This window comes from Canis aureus, chromosome 1 (assembly GCF_053574225.1).
Source record: "Canis aureus isolate CA01 chromosome 1, VMU_Caureus_v.1.0, whole genome shotgun sequence".
Lineage (NCBI taxonomy): Eukaryota > Metazoa > Chordata > Mammalia > Carnivora > Canidae > Canis > Canis aureus.
The window spans coordinates 79,277,977-79,293,654 of NC_135611.1; the positions used below are offsets into that span (position 1 = coordinate 79,277,977).

The 15,678-nt window shown below is 36.9% G+C and overlaps 1 protein-coding gene and 1 long non-coding RNA gene across 5 annotated transcripts in view; one reads left to right on the forward strand and one right to left on the reverse strand.

Annotated features, from left to right (window-relative positions):
* The window catches only part of LOC144318687 (uncharacterized), a 176,816-nt gene that overhangs the window by 153,872 nt on the left and 7,266 nt on the right, over positions 1-15,678 (forward strand). The window lies entirely within an intron of this gene.
* Positions 1-15,678, reverse strand: part of LOC144318716 (uncharacterized) — a 188,519-nt gene that overhangs the window by 130,108 nt on the left and 42,733 nt on the right. For 2 of the 4 annotated variants that reach the window (XR_013384774.1, XR_013384778.1), the window contains exon 6: positions 5,176-5,252. This is a non-coding gene — a long non-coding RNA (uncharacterized LOC144318716). Of the gene's footprint in view, positions 1-2,713; positions 5,253-15,678 lie in introns of those variants that run through there. The other 2 variants (XR_013384773.1, XR_013384775.1) reach the window with 1 other exon arrangement.

The following is a 15,678-nucleotide window of genomic DNA, read 5'->3' on the forward strand; positions in this document are numbered from 1 at the left end:
GAACAAACAAAGTGGAAGAAGTCACTGCATTTCCATCTACCAGCCAGAGGTTCATTTCAGGAGGGCATAATGCTAGGGAGGCACTCTGGGATTGTCCTAAATCTTGCCCATGAAGGCCACCTAGAGAAATGACTAGGCCTCACCAGACATAGCCTGATAGCATATTAATGGCTGCTCAAAGGCTGAGTCAGGAGTCTTAAGACAATCCTCTGGAGAAAATTCATTGATCTGCGTTAGAGCAATTATAGTTCAGAGAGTCTCAATTGTATTAGTTTTTTATTGTTGCTGTAACAAATTACCACAAATGTAGTGTCTCAAAACAACACAAAGTTGTTCTCTTGCAGTTGTATAAGTCCGAAGTCTAACTTGTCTAAACTATATTCTTTCTGGAGACTTCCAGAGAATAATCTGTCTCTTTGTCTTTTCCAGCTCCTAGAGGCCACCTGAGTGGAGTTGTGTCTCCTTCCTGTACTTCCAAAGTCAAATATCTCTCTGTCCCCTCTCTTCCACTGACATATTGCCTCCTGTGTCTTGGACCCTACTGTCTCCTCCTTTAGTAAGAACCCTTGTGAGGACATCAGACTCACACAGATAACCCAGGATTATCTCCCTGTCTCAAGATCCTTAATTTAATCACATCTGCAAAGTTTCTTTAACCATGTAGAGTAACATAATCACAGTTTTTGAAAATTAGGACCTGGATATCTTTGGGAGGGGTGCTATTCTTCTATCTACCTTACCCGTGAAGGAAGGCAGCCCAGGAACCCACCAAAGTACCAGGAGAAGAAGAATAAACTTTAAACAGTGCCAGGCTAGGAGAATCTTGGCACCTACTCAAAAGAGTAAAAATCAAGAAGACATTTTTCTGCCTCTTACTGCTTTTCCTTCTCTTTCCTTAACCCAAAGGATAAGAAACTTCTGTTAGCAAGCTGGGGAGGAGGAGAAAATACAAGCTAGGGACACAGGGAAAAATGAATAATTTTCTCCTACTGTAAAATTTCTCCTATTGGAAAATTCCCACCTAGGACCATGTTGAGTTGAAGGAGAGGGGAAGTGTTTACTTTAAGTGAAGTTCAAAGTTGATCATACTATGGAATGAACATTATAGTTGGTGGCTCAAAATTACTAGAGGATATTGTTATTATTATTGTCATCTAAGAGTGACCAAATTATGCCCAATACTCATCTAGAGATGGTAACAAATTAGATCCACAAAGTAGATTTGAATAGGCAGTGCCAGTGGATATGGAGGTGGGAGAATTAAGCTGGTTCCTTATTGAACTTTGAATATTATGCTTCATCAACATAATGGTTATATAATAAAGACCCAACTTGCATTGTTTGATGAACACACACACACACAAAAAAAAAACCAGACAACTGAAAGATGACAGAGGTTATCATGTAATTGGACAGTTAAGAAGACATTACCCTGAACTAGAGTTTGATGTTTTAAATCCTGCTCTTTCCAAGGCTAAGAAATGTTTTAAGGGGTGGGAAAAGAGAAATAAGTGAACATAGAAGCTATAGAGAAGTAATTTGCTGACAGTGCAAACAGAAATAGAAACAACTGAAGTGGCATGATATGGAACCTCTGGTAGCCATATAAAGCGATGGCAAAGTACAGAAATTGTCACTGGGAGAAAAGAGGAGAAAATGTATTAATAAAAACAAATGTAGTTTGGGGGCATTTAGTGAAAGGGCACACTTAAACACCCTTCTGATATTAAGGTCATATAACAAAGGAATGTCAATTAAATAACTCTCTCTTTGACTGTTCCAGGAAGGACCACTTGTCCCTTCATACCTCAGTTATCTCTGAAATTCTCATTGTTCTACAACACAATACTACATTGATGTTCATAATGCCTTGACCTCATAAAAAAAGAAAAGTTATTTTTTAAAGTATACTATTTTCTATTGCATGAACATGAATAACACATTTTAAAAGGATTGACATTAAAAGATTTATATAAAAGAACTGCAGTAACCAACCTCCAATATAGTGCTCAACGATCCATTTCCCCCAGAATTCTTACTCTCCTTCACTGAATCAGGGTTTGCTCTGGGGGACCAATAGTATAAAGTGAAAGCCATGATACATGATTTTGGAAGCTAAATGGCATTATAATTTCTGCCTTGGTCTCTTGGATCACTTGCTTAGGGACAAGTCAGTAAGCTACCACGCCATGAGAATATTCAAGTAGCTCTGTGGAGAAGCCCATGTAGAGAGGAACTGTGTGTCATTCCCATCCAATAGCCAGCACCAGTTTTCCAAGTTGCATTTGAAAGAACCCCCTTGGAAATGGACCCCAAGCCCAAGTCAAGCAGTCTGGTAACTACAGCCCCATACAGTATCTAACTGCAGCTTCATATTAATTCTTGAGATAGAACCACTAAATGAACCACTATGGAATCCTCATCAACAGAAAGAGAGAGATTATAAATGGTGGTTGTTTTAAACCACTATATTTTTATAGTAGTTTGTTACATACCAATGAATAATAATATATTCACCCTTAAAAAGGAAAGTCCAGAAATCAACCAAACAAGTAGCTTTGGAAACACCTGGCCATAGATAAATTCAACAATTGAGTTTGCTCTCTTCTGGTGGAATACTTAAAATTCCTAGAGCTTTACTTACATTCTTATTCTAGCTCAGGCACCTAAGTGGCTGCTTGATTTAGAGCACATTTTAAAACTGTTTTGAGCCTTTTTATTTTTTTTTTTCATTTGTGAAATGGGTTAATAATACGTCCTAACAGTTTGTTGAGAGGATTAAATATGCCACAAATTTAAGCCATGGCAGGACATGAAAAGTCGTCAGAAAATGTTTTTTTATTTTTGCTTTTTCTAAAACTTTCGGATTAAGTCTCAGTTATAAAGACTACATATTGAGCAAAATAATTTACAGTATTGATTTTTTAAAAATTCTAGAGACTATGTTAACATCCAGTAGCTTTACGATTTCTCAATACATCTAACCAATCCTTTTGGGTGACATAGATGGGCCATGTCTTCACAGTGCTCTTAGGTGCCAAATTCTATTTATTAAACCAGTTGCTATTTGGAGTGTTATGTGGATTTAGAAGAAAAATTCGTATTAATTGCAAGGATTGAGAGAAAAATTTTCTCAATGTAGCTTTAAATGTTTGGAAGAGTATTACAAAACAATAGAAAACAGTCACCAATAAAATGATATGTTCTATCTTGAAACACAGTAGTTTGATTAAAGGAAAGCAGGGAGGGACAGGAGAACAGAGCTGAGCTGAAATCTATCCAAATCCATGGCAGATGTGGTCTAAGGATTTAGGGAGCTTTATAATTAAAATCTTTAGCCTGCTGTGGAGATTAAATATTCACCTGCAGGTTTTCACTGTTACTAGAGAATCTCTCTAAATTTGTTCTCACCTTTGTTTGCAGCATACATTACAAAAAAAAAAAAAAAAAGTACACTTCCAAATAGCAAGCAGTAGGGTCTTTGTTCACTCAGTCTGTATTTTCTCAGTCTTCATATCTGCAAGTTTCCTAGCATTGTTCTGAGCATTTTAATTCCAGGTTAGGCTCCAAAGGGTTTAAGTTTGGCCAAACCAAAGTTTAAGTTTGGTCAAACCCTTCCTGCCTAATCCAGGGCTGGCCTTGTTGGGGCCTCCTGAATTTGAAATTAGTTCTACATGTATTCTGCTGTGTTTCATGGCATCATTCAACCTTCCTGAGGTTATCCCCACAACTTTGCCCAACAGACCAAGAATGTGAAGGCCACCTGCAGCTCATGTAATCTGAACTTGGCTGAAATTGGAGATTTTTAAGCTACCAAACCAAAAGAGAATCCAAAGGCTAGACAGAATTTATGCTATTTATTTTATCCCTAATAATTTTTGTCTGCTATCTCCTGTATGGATTCACTTTTATATTCTAAACAATTATACCTCTGTTCTTTTCATATCATATCTAGAAGTCCTGAGAGTTGATAATGAATATTATATATTTATATATGTTAAATATGTTAAGCATATAAGACATATCATATATACTTAAATATGAGTTTTTAAAGATTTTATTTATATATACTTATGTATAATACATATTTTAATGTAAATATATATGTATTCATATAATTTTAAGTATTAAGGTTAAAAGAAAATTCCAAAATGGCATTGTCCAAAATGGCATCCACTAGTCATATATAAATGAAATTATATTAAAAATTTGAGCCCAAAATTGTACTTCAGATGCTCAGTAGTGCAATTCATGGGACGTGCATATTTAGAGCATTTCTATCATTATAGAAAGTTCTGTTAGATGGCTCTATTCTAAGAAGACAAAAAAAAAAAAAAGATGGCTCTATTCTGGACCCTTGAAACTGCTTTGAAGAAGTACTGACTCTTTAGACTGTAGTCCATGCCTCCTTTAGGAGACAGTCAGATAATGGCAATGACACTTTCAAGAAAGTATTCTTAGACCGGGTTGGTTTAGACAGGAATTGAATAGAAAAAATACAGAGGGAGAGAGGGAGGGAGTTGCAGGAAGGGAAGAAGGGAGGAAGGAAGAAAAGAATTTTCTGTGTCAGAGCCTTTTGCACACAGAGTATGGTATTGTATTTTAATGCCAAGCCCTGGGACTAAGTTTGTTTGAATCCACGTAAAATGCTCTCTCGTCTATATATTCAGCATCCTCCTTCGGGATAACTTAACTGAATATTCTACTTAATTGGTCTGTTAGGCTGTGACTGTATAACCATAACATCATCTTGTTGGGAAAAAAACAAACAAACAAACAAACAAACCCAAACAAAAATGGTCATTTCTCCTTTCTGGGTTACATTTTGTCGCTGTGCCAAAGGCAGTGACCTGGTATTACGACTTACAGAATATTAATTAAGATAGGCCATGGATTCGATACAATTTTTCACACTCCTTATGTTCATGTAGACATGACTTAAAAGTTTATTTCTCTAAGTGGACATTTCTCAGTAAGAGTGTAACTCTAAAATAATGTTACTACTGCATATTAGTCACAGGAGCATGATAGGATTTTGTGTAATTCATGATGAATGAACAGCCCAGGGAAATTTTTCCTTCAAGCTTCCCCTGATAAGCATAGTATGAGCCTTATAGGTATAGAGCAAACAATTTTTTATGAACTGGACATTATGAAAAATCTCCTTTACCTTACCTTTTACACCTGTGTAATTATTCTACAGTCTTAATACACCTGAGGTGAAGAATCCGTTTGCAGAACTTGAGACAAGGCTAGAAGACATAAAGTTACAGAGTCAGACAAAAGGTGCTGTGTGATGTTTGTAATATGCAAAACAGAACATAAGAAAAATATATATTTTAAGATTTTATTTATTTATTAATGAGTGATACAGAGAGAGAGAGAGAGAGAGAGAAAGAAAGAGTGCGGCAGAGACACAGGCAGAGGGAGAAGCGGGCTCCATGTAGGGAGCCTGATGTGGGATCCATCCTGGGTCTCCAGGATAAGGCCCTGGGCTTAGACTGGGCTGAAGGTGGCGCTAAACCGTGAGCCACCCGGGCTGCCCCCCGCCCTTTTTTTTTTTTTAAGATTTTATTTATTTATAAGAAAAATATTTTATTTTAATACACTGCTTCTTAAAGCGTAAGGAATGACTTTGTGAGAAATATCTTCCTGAGCAGCGTTAGGTCTGGGCAAAATTTTGGTGACAGTGAAGACTACTTTATAATGTATTCTCCTTTTTTTTTTTAATTTTTTTTTCTGATCCTGTATTCTTTAATTAATCTCTCTTCTTCTGTCAGAAGAGGACGACTTTTTCAGACTGTCCATAATAGGTGACCCAGAACTTTTTCACTTTTGTATCCCAGTAATGGACATTTCCTCGTGCTCTGGATGTTCAGCCTTCTCCTGTCACAAAAATGTTTATCCACCTCAGAAAACTAATAACTTAAGAAACTGACTCCTTCCAAATGATGCTTAATGTTAACATTTGTTTTCAACTCTAGTTAATAATGAGAATGTCAGATGTGGTAGAAAATTGTTGGGATCTTTCTTGCCTTGAATGGGATACTATTGTGCCTATTGATTATTTTCTTATTGATATATAATTCATACACCTTTTAATGTGTAAGATTCAGTGACTTTTAGTATATTCACAAAGATTTAAGACCATCACCAGGGGATCCCTGGGTGGCTCAGTGGTTTGGCGCCTGCCTTTGGCCCAGGACCCGATCCTGGAGTCCTGGGATCGAGTCCCATGTCGGGCTCCCGGCATAGAGCCTGCTTCTCCCTCCTCCTGTGTCTCTGCCTCTCTCTCTCTATGTCTATCATAAATAAATAAATAAATCTTAAAAAAAAAAAAAAAAGGCCATCACCACTATCTAACTTGGGAACATTCAGTCACCCTAAAAATAAACTATACCTATTTGCATTCGCTCTCTGTTTCCCCTTCTCATGATTCCTTAACAATGACTAATCTACTTTTTGTCTCAACTAGTTTACTAATTCTGGACATTTCAAATAAATATTTGTGTGTCTGGTTTATTTCACTGGGCAAGCATAATATTTCCAAGATTTATCTGTATCGTAGCATATATCTGTACTTTATTCTTTTTATGACTCAATAATATTCCATTGTGAAGGTATATCATAATTGTTTCTCTGTTCATTTAATTTTGTGGGGCATATACATAGACTGAAACCACTGGATAATATAGTAACTCTGCGTTTAACTGTTAAAGAACTGCCCGATTGTTTTCCAAAGATTATGATGGTTCCAATGTATCCCTATCCTCATTAATACTTCTGATAGTCCTTTTAATTTAAAAAAAATTTTTAGTCACATAATGAGTGTGAAGTGGTATCACAATTAAGTGGTTTTAATTGCATTAGCATAATTACATTGAGCACTTTCTCATGTACTTATTGATCATTTGTATATTTACTTTGTAGAAATATTGATTGAAATCTTGACCATTTTTTTTCTTTTAAAGATTTATTTATCTTAGAGAGCAAGAGCAAGCAAAGCGTGCAGGAAGGGAGGGAGTGAAAGTCTTAAGACCCTATGCTGAGTGTGGAGCATGATGTGGGGCTCACACTCAATCTATGACCCCAAGATCACAAATTGAGCCTAAACCAAGAGTCAGTGTTTAACCAACTGTTCCTTCTGAGGCCTGTCTTATGGCCATTTTGAAATTGGTAAATTGGGTTATTTGGGTTTTTTTTTTATGTTTAAGGGTTTTTTAATTTTTAATTTTTTTTTTTTTTTTTTTGAGAGAGAAAGTGCATGTGGGTACACATCTGTGTGGGAGAGTCAGAGGGACAGGGAGAGAGAGAATCTTAAGTAAGCTCCAGCTCTGTGTGGAGCCAGACCCTGAGACCATGACCTCAGCCAAAATCAGGCGTCTCAGGCTAAACCAACTGAGCCACCCAGATTTTTGTAATTTTGGCTCTTACGTTTAGGTCTTTGATTCATTTTGATTTAATTTTTGTATATAGTTTGAGGTTCAACTTTATTCTTTTATATCTGGATATCAATCTGTCTAGCTCCATTCATGGAAAAGACTTTTCTTTCTCTATTGAAAATTTGCCTTGATACCCTTGGCAAAAATTAACTAACCATAAATGTAGGAGTTTATTTTTGAAGTCTTAAATCTATTAATCTATATTTCTTCCCTTATGTTAGTACCACATTGTTGTGAACACTGTAGCTTTGTAATAAGTATTGAAATTGGGAAGTGCAAGTCCTTTAATGTTTTTTTTTTTTCTTTTTAAAGACTCCTGGCTATTCTGAATTCCTTGCATTTTCATATGAATTTGAGGATAAGTGTGTCAGTTTTCTTTTTTGAAGAGAGAAAGCTAGCTTGGATTTTGATACAGAATACTTTGAATCTGAAGATCAACTGGGGAATATTGCCATCTTAACAATATTAAGCTTTCTAATCTATGAACATAGAATACTTTTAATTTTTTAAAGTACTGCTTGATTTCTTTCAATAATGTTTTGTAGTTTTTAATGTAAAAATCTTGCACTTTTTAATTAAATTTCTTCTTAAATATTCTATCCTTTTTATGCTATTAAAAATGGAATTTTTTCTTGATTTCATTTTTGCACTGTTCATTGCTAGTACTTTGCAGTGCAGTTGATTTTGTGTGTGATCCTGTATCCTGCAATATTGTTGAAATAGTTTTTTAGTTTGAATTAGATTTTATTAGCACATGTTCATTATTAACATTATTTTTTAACACTGTATTTTTTTTAAAGATTGTATTTACTTATTTGATGGGGGGGGGCGTGGAGAGAGGGAGCACAAGCAGGGGGATTGGCAGGCAGAGGGAGAGGGAGAAACAGACTCTCTGCTGAGCAGGGAGCCTAATGTGGGACTCAGTCCCAGGACCCTGAGATCAAGACCTGAGCCAAAGGCAGACATTTAACTGACTGAGCCACCCAGGTGACCCTTTAACACTGTATTTTTGCATTTTCATGATCCCTGGGTCCTGGGATGCAGCCCCAAGGCTGGCTCCCTGCTCAGTGGAGAGCCTGCTTCTCCCTCTCCCGCTCCCCCTGCTTGTGCTCTCACTTGCTCTCTGTCAAATAAATAAACAAAATCTTTAAAGGGGGGGGGGGAATCCTCGGGGTGGCTCAGTGGTTTGGCGCCTGCCTTCGGCCCAGGGAGTGATCCTGGAGTCCCTGGATCGAGTCTCACTGCATGGAGCCTGCTTCTCCCTCTGCCTGTGTCTCTGCCCCCTCTCTCTGTGTTCTCTCACGAATAAATAAATAAAATCTTTAAAAAAAATTACTGACCTTCTTTAAAAGCCACCAATAAGATACTTAAAATAATCTCATGACATGATTAGGTCTGTATTTTCTCTACAATCACAATGACTAATTCTTGAGAGGTTAAATTCAAGTTCTATGTATATAATAAGCACTCAATCCAAATGACAACACAGATGTGAGTCTCTTTCAGCTACATGTCCTTTCAATTACCCCTCACATGTGTCAGGCTCCAACAATGAAGTTGTGGAAAAGGCATAGGACTGAGATATGTTAGGATAGAGTCAATTTTGCTGGAGTTTCCACATTTCTCTGCTAATCTAGAAGTGATATGACAAAGTTTCTCTTACAATATAATAACATGATAATGATGGTGAAATCACAAAAGGTCACGGGTATCAAATTCCCAAATCTCCAGTTCAAGTGATGCCATGGAAACTTGAATATGTTCAGTTTTATTTGGACTGAGGTACTATTTATTTAAAACCAGAAACAAATTGATTTACTGCTTAGAAAGAAAGAGATACAGTTTATAAACATGTATGTATATTATATAAAGATACTGTTTTTAATTCTTATGATATTGTTTCCTGATTCAATATGTTTTATCAGAAAAACCATTGAACACTTCTTAGAAATGATAAACTCAAACTTTATCTATAGATTGTTAGACACTAACTTTCCTAGCAGGATTTTAGCGGGTCAGTGTATTTATAATATTATCTTTAACAGCAAAACCTACTCAAGCTAGATAATTCTTACTCTTGCTGCAAAACTACAAATATTATTCTGACTTCAATATTTGCTGATAACTATTCCCTATTTATGGATATTAGACTCATGCTTAACACTAAAATTAGTTCAGCTCGAGGCATAAATGGACTACATTTGCTCCTTTTGTCTGTCATGCTAATTACTACCAATCTCTATAGACCAGTCGAGCATTCAACCTTCCATTATAATCAGACTAAACATTACATGTGCATGTGTGCACGTGCTCTCTCTCTCTCAGATTCAACACAAGAATTGCATTTTTGAAAAAAAAAAGAATTGCATTTTTTGTCTCACAATATTATAACTTTCCTGAATAATATTGGGTGTAACAAAAACTAAATACATAAAATATTATTTGTACAAATCTTTAGAATGCTGATTTTTAAATTTATACTGCATTATTCTAGAACATGTATATCATTATAACATTTCTAGATGAAATTTGACATTTACTGTGACAGTAATAAGCCTATTAATGAAGCCCAAGGTGACTGTGTATGATATGAAGTGTTTCATTCATTCCCATCTTGGCTCCTCCATTTTCTGTGTAACCCTGGGCAAATCTGTTTCATTCTTCATGGCTCAAGTTTTACATATGTAAAATTGGAGTAATAATTGCCATTTATATATTATTTTTTATGAGAAGATATCATAAGAATTAATGAGATTATTAGTCAGTAGACCTCCAGGCCATTGTCACTGCAAGGATAAGATTATTGGCCTTTAGAGGAAAAGGGATGGGAGGGTTTAGGAGAGAAAGCAACCTTGATGAAATGGGAGAGAGATTGGAAATGGAGCTAAGTAATGACATCAGCCTTTAAAAAAAACAGAGAAAGGGAATAAGAAAGGCAGAAAGAAGTTCTTCCATTTCCCCTTGTTCTAGTACAGACCTGTCTTCACTATCTTCACTAATTCTGTACCACCCAACCCAGACTAGGTTATACATATTTCCTCTGTTACTCTCTGGTGCCCACTCTCTCTTTCCATCATTAATCACAGGAGACTGTTGATGTGACTTTCTTATCCAGTAGTACACTGTGATACCTAAAGACAAATGCTGGATCTTATTTGTCCCTGATCCACAGAATAGAGCACAGGGTCAGGCACTTACTGTTGCTAAAAAGATACAGAAAGAAAGACAATATGGATTTGGAGTAGGAGATTTTGATATGGCTGAAAGTTGCCGTTTTGTTTTGAAAGGAGAAGCGGCTTCCTATTCTGTAATGAATTTACTGTGAACAAAATTTTTTAGCACTCCGAAATGGATATCAGGAAAGGCTTTAATCTAATATTCATTCGTTCATTTCTTTAATTGCCCAATTGCCAAGCCTTGTTTTCTACGATGACAGAGAAGCAGGAAGAGCTTCCTATTAAGCTGAAATTGATGTTCAAAGTAAAGGTACTCAGCACTAAATCTGAATTAGTAATCAGCTAATTAGATCAGTCCATATGCTTGATGGTGATGTTTTAGTTAACATTTTCTTTAATCAGCTAATGATGCAATCCACTAAGCTTGCCTTTTTCACTTTAAACTTAAGTGTGAAGTCCTCTAATCATCTTTTAGCAAAATACCTAAAAATGGGGAGAGCTTTAAAAAAATTTTTTTAAAGATTTTATTTATTTATTCATGACAGAGAGAGAGGGGGGCAGGCAGAGACACAGAGGGAGAAGCAGGCTCCATACAGGGAGCCTGACATGGGACTTGATCCCAGGACTCCAGGATCACACCCTGGGCCAAAGGCAGGTGCTAAACCACTGAGCCACCCAGGGATCCCAGAGAGAGTTTTTTAAATTTTTAGATCTAAGTCTAATTTCTATTTTAGTAAAACAAACAAACAAACCTACCCGCTTCACTCATTCTTTCTTCTTAGTGAGATTACAAACAGTTGAACCACTTTGTTTCCCAAGGACCTAAGCTCAAAAGCAAATATCTGTTCTGAATATTACAAATGATACCATATGCCGAGTTGCCCGTTGTAACATGCCTCTCTAACATCATGGCTCAGGCAACTCATTCCAAAATGGTGGAAGAGACACTGAAGGTCTCAGTTTTATAGAGTTTCAAATAGTTTGCCTACCTTTATGGTTTATAGAGGTGAAAGACTACCAGAGCTCCCTAGTTCATCTCTCCAAGAATACATGGAGAAACAAAGAAACTGCTACACAGATGCCCAGGCTGCAAGCCAAGCCTGCCCTCCAGTAGAGGTTGCTTCCCAGGATGTCATGCTCCTTGCCTGAATTCAGAATTATGTTTTTCAAGTATAACTCTGTGAAGTAGCTTGATTTCTCCATTCTCTCTTTTTGCTACCCCTGCTCATTACTCTGTTTAATTAACATGCAGTAAAGAAGCTGTTAGGCAGTATTTCCACTTTTATAGAGACTCTGAGTCAACTGAAGTCAGGTGTTCGAGATTTAATACATTTGAAAAAACAAAGAAGAGATGAATTTAAAAAAATGATTTGAAAAACATCTGCCCTTGTAAACATACTATCATAAATAATTTCCATGTTAAGATCCAGGGGCCCAGGTTTTATTGAAATGTCAAAAGGTTTCTAATCTATAGAAAAACTTAACTTGGGCAGCCCCAGTGGCGCAGTGGTTTAGCCCCACCTGCAGCTCAGGGTGTGATCCTGAGACCATGGATCCAGTCCCACGTCGGGCTCTCTGCATGGAGCCTGCTTCTCCCTCTGCCTGTCTCTCTCTCTCTCTCTCTCTGTCTCTCATGAATAAATAAATAAATCTTTAAAAAAATTTAACTTTGAAATATGGCATGTTTTTAAGAAAACAAATAACGTATGGCATTGGCAACAAAAGAATTTTTTTTCCCCTGAGGAAAAAAACTTACATTTTCTTAAGTAAGTAGCTTTAATTTCTGTTTCATAATTCCCAGGCCTTTCCTATCCAATTTTTTTAAGGGCATCAGGGCACTGCTGGATATTTAGATATATATTTGCAAAAATATATATGCCCAATGCCTAGATACTACTATTCTATGAATTTCTATGAATTTGTCTACCCTAAATACCTCAGCTAGGTGGAATCATATAATATTTTCCCTTTTCTGACTGATTTACTTCACTTATCATAGTGTTTTTAAGGTTTGTCCATACTGTAGCGTGTATCAGAATGTCATTTCTTAGGCATTCAAATTGGCAAAGAAGAAGTCAAACTCTCCCTCTTTGCCGATGACATGATACTCTACATAGAAAACCCAAAAGTCTCCACCCCAAGATTGCTAGAACTCATATAGCAATTCGGTAGCGTGGCAGGATACAAAATCAATGCCCAGAAATCAGTGGCATTTCTATACACTAACAATGAGACTGAAGAAAGAGAAATTAAGGAGTCAATCCCATTTACAATTGCACCCAAAAGCATAAGATACCTAGGAATAAACCTAACCAAAGATGTAAAGGATCTATACCCTCAAAACTATAGAACACTTCTGAAAGAAATTGAGGAAGACACAAAGAGATGGAAAAATATTCCATGCTCATGGATTGCCAGAATTAATATTGTGAAAATGTCAATGTTACCCAGGGCAATTTACACGTTTAATGCAATCCCTATCAAAATACCATGGACTTTCTTCAGAGAGTTAGAACAAATTATTTTAAGATTTGTGTGGAATCAGAAAAGACCCCGAATAGCCAGGGGAATTTTAAAAAAGAAAACCCTATCTGGGGGCATCACAATTCCAGATTTCAGGTTGTACTACAAAGCTGTGGTCATCAAGACAGTGTGGTACTGGCACAAAAACAGACACATAGATCAGTGGAACAGAATAGAGAATCCAGAAGTGGACCCTCAACTTTATGGTCAACTAATATTCGATAAAGGAGGAAAGACTATCCATTGGAAGAAAGACAGTCTCTTCAATAAATGGTGCTGAGAAAATTGGACATCCACATGCAGAAGAATGAAACTAGACCACTCTCTTGCACCAGACACAAAGATAAACTCAAAATGGATGAAAGATCTAAATGTGAGGCAAGATTCCATCAAAATCCTAGAGAAGAACACAGGCAACACCCTTTTTGAACTCGGCCATAGTAACTTCTTGCAAGATACATCCACGAAGGCAAAAGAAACAAAAGCAAAAATGAACTATTGGGACTTCATCAAGATAAGAAGCTTTTGCACAGCAAAGGATACAGTCAACAAAACTCAAAGACAACCTACAGAATGGGAGAAGATATTTGCAAATGACATATCAGATAAAGGACTAGTTTCCAAGATCTATAAAGAACTTACTAAACTCAACACCAAAGAAACAAACAATCCAATCATGAAATGGGCAAAAGACATGAAGAGAAATCTCACAGAGGAAGACATAGACATGGCCAACAAGCACATGAGAAAATGCTCTGCATCACTTGCCATCAGGGAAATACAAATCAAAACCACAATGAGATACCACCTCACACCAGTGAGAATGGGGCAAATTAACAAGGCAGGAAACAACAAATGTTGGAGAGGATGCGGAGAAAAGGGAACCCTCTTACACTGTTGGTGGGAATGTGAACTGGTGCAGCCACCCTGGAAAACTGTGTGGAGGTTCCTCAAAGAGTTAAAAATAGACCTGCCCTACGACCCAGCAATTGCACTGTTGGGGATTTACCCCAAAGATACAGATGCAATGAAACACCGGGACACCTGCACCCCGATGTTTATAGCAGCAATGGCCACAATAGCCAAACTGTGGAAGGAGCCTCGGTGTCCATCGAAAGATGAATGGATAAAGAAGATGTGGTTTATGTATACAATGGAATATTACTCAGCTATTAGAAATGACAAATACCCACCATTTGCTTCAACGTGGATGGAACTGGAGGGTATTATGCTGAGTGAAGTAAGTCAATCGGAGAAGGACAAACATTATATGTTCTGATTCATTTGGGGAATATAAATAATAGTGAAAGGGAATATAAGGGAAGGGAGAAGAAATGTGTGGGAAATATCAGAAAGGGAGACAGAACGTAAAGACTGCTAACTCTGGGAAACGAACTAGGGGTGGTAGAAGGGGAGGAGGGCGGGGGGTGGGAGTGAATGGGTGACGGGCACTGGGGGTTATTCTGTGTGTTAGTACATTGAACACCAATAAAAAATAAATTAAAAAAAAAAAAAGACAAACACCAAGCCAAAAAAAAAAAAAAAAAAAGAATGTCATTTCTTTTTAAGGCTGAATAACATTTCAATGTATGTATGTATATCATACCTGATAGGTACAATCAATACATGTATTATAGGAAAATGTAAAAATACTTATTTGGTATTAAAATCTGAGATAACTACTTTTCTATTTTGAGGAAATGTATCTAATAATGATTATATTTTATCAGGAGCTCACTATCAGCCTGAGAAGGAAGGCTTAACACTGACTCACTGAATTTCTTTCTTACGTGAGCTACAGTAGCCTGAATGTACTCCTACAAAAGCCTTATCTGGCATAAACTTCAGGGAGCAAGAAGAAAACCTCAAGGGATCCCTGGGTGGCGCAGCGGTTTGGCGCCTGCCTTTGGCCCAGGGCGTGATCCCGGAGACCTGGGATCGAATCCCACATCGGGTTCCCGGTGCATGGAGCCTGCTTCTCCCTCTGCCTGTGTCTCTGCCTCTCTCTCTCTCTCTCTCTCTGTGACTATCATAAATAAATAAAAATTAAAAAAAAAATTAAAAAAAAAACAATGAAAAAAAAAAAAAGAAAACCTCAAGAGGTTCTGAATTTTAGTTCAAAGAAGCAACCAGAAATCCGGATGATTGCTTACCTGGGACTGATACAACTTGCTTGACATGAAAACGGAACTGTAAATCTCACAAGATCAGATGATCTTGTAAGAATTTTGAAACTTCCGCCATTAATTGAAAATCCTATAAGAATAGCCTCCCTTAAACATACTTGTAATATCAAGCTTCATGGCTTGATATTCAGAAGACTATGCTCTGGATATAGGAGCTTCAGAAACAAAGGAGACAGGTGGTTTAGCTCCACCTCCTTTGGAGTTTCAGGTTAAATCATCTACTTCCACTATGCTCTGTCATCTTGTCATCTGTAAAATGTAAGGAGCTCTAAAAACATGTTTTATGTGTAGTTATCTTTATTTGTTTAGAATACCAGTTGCATCTAAACTATTATTCAAAGGGAGCACATG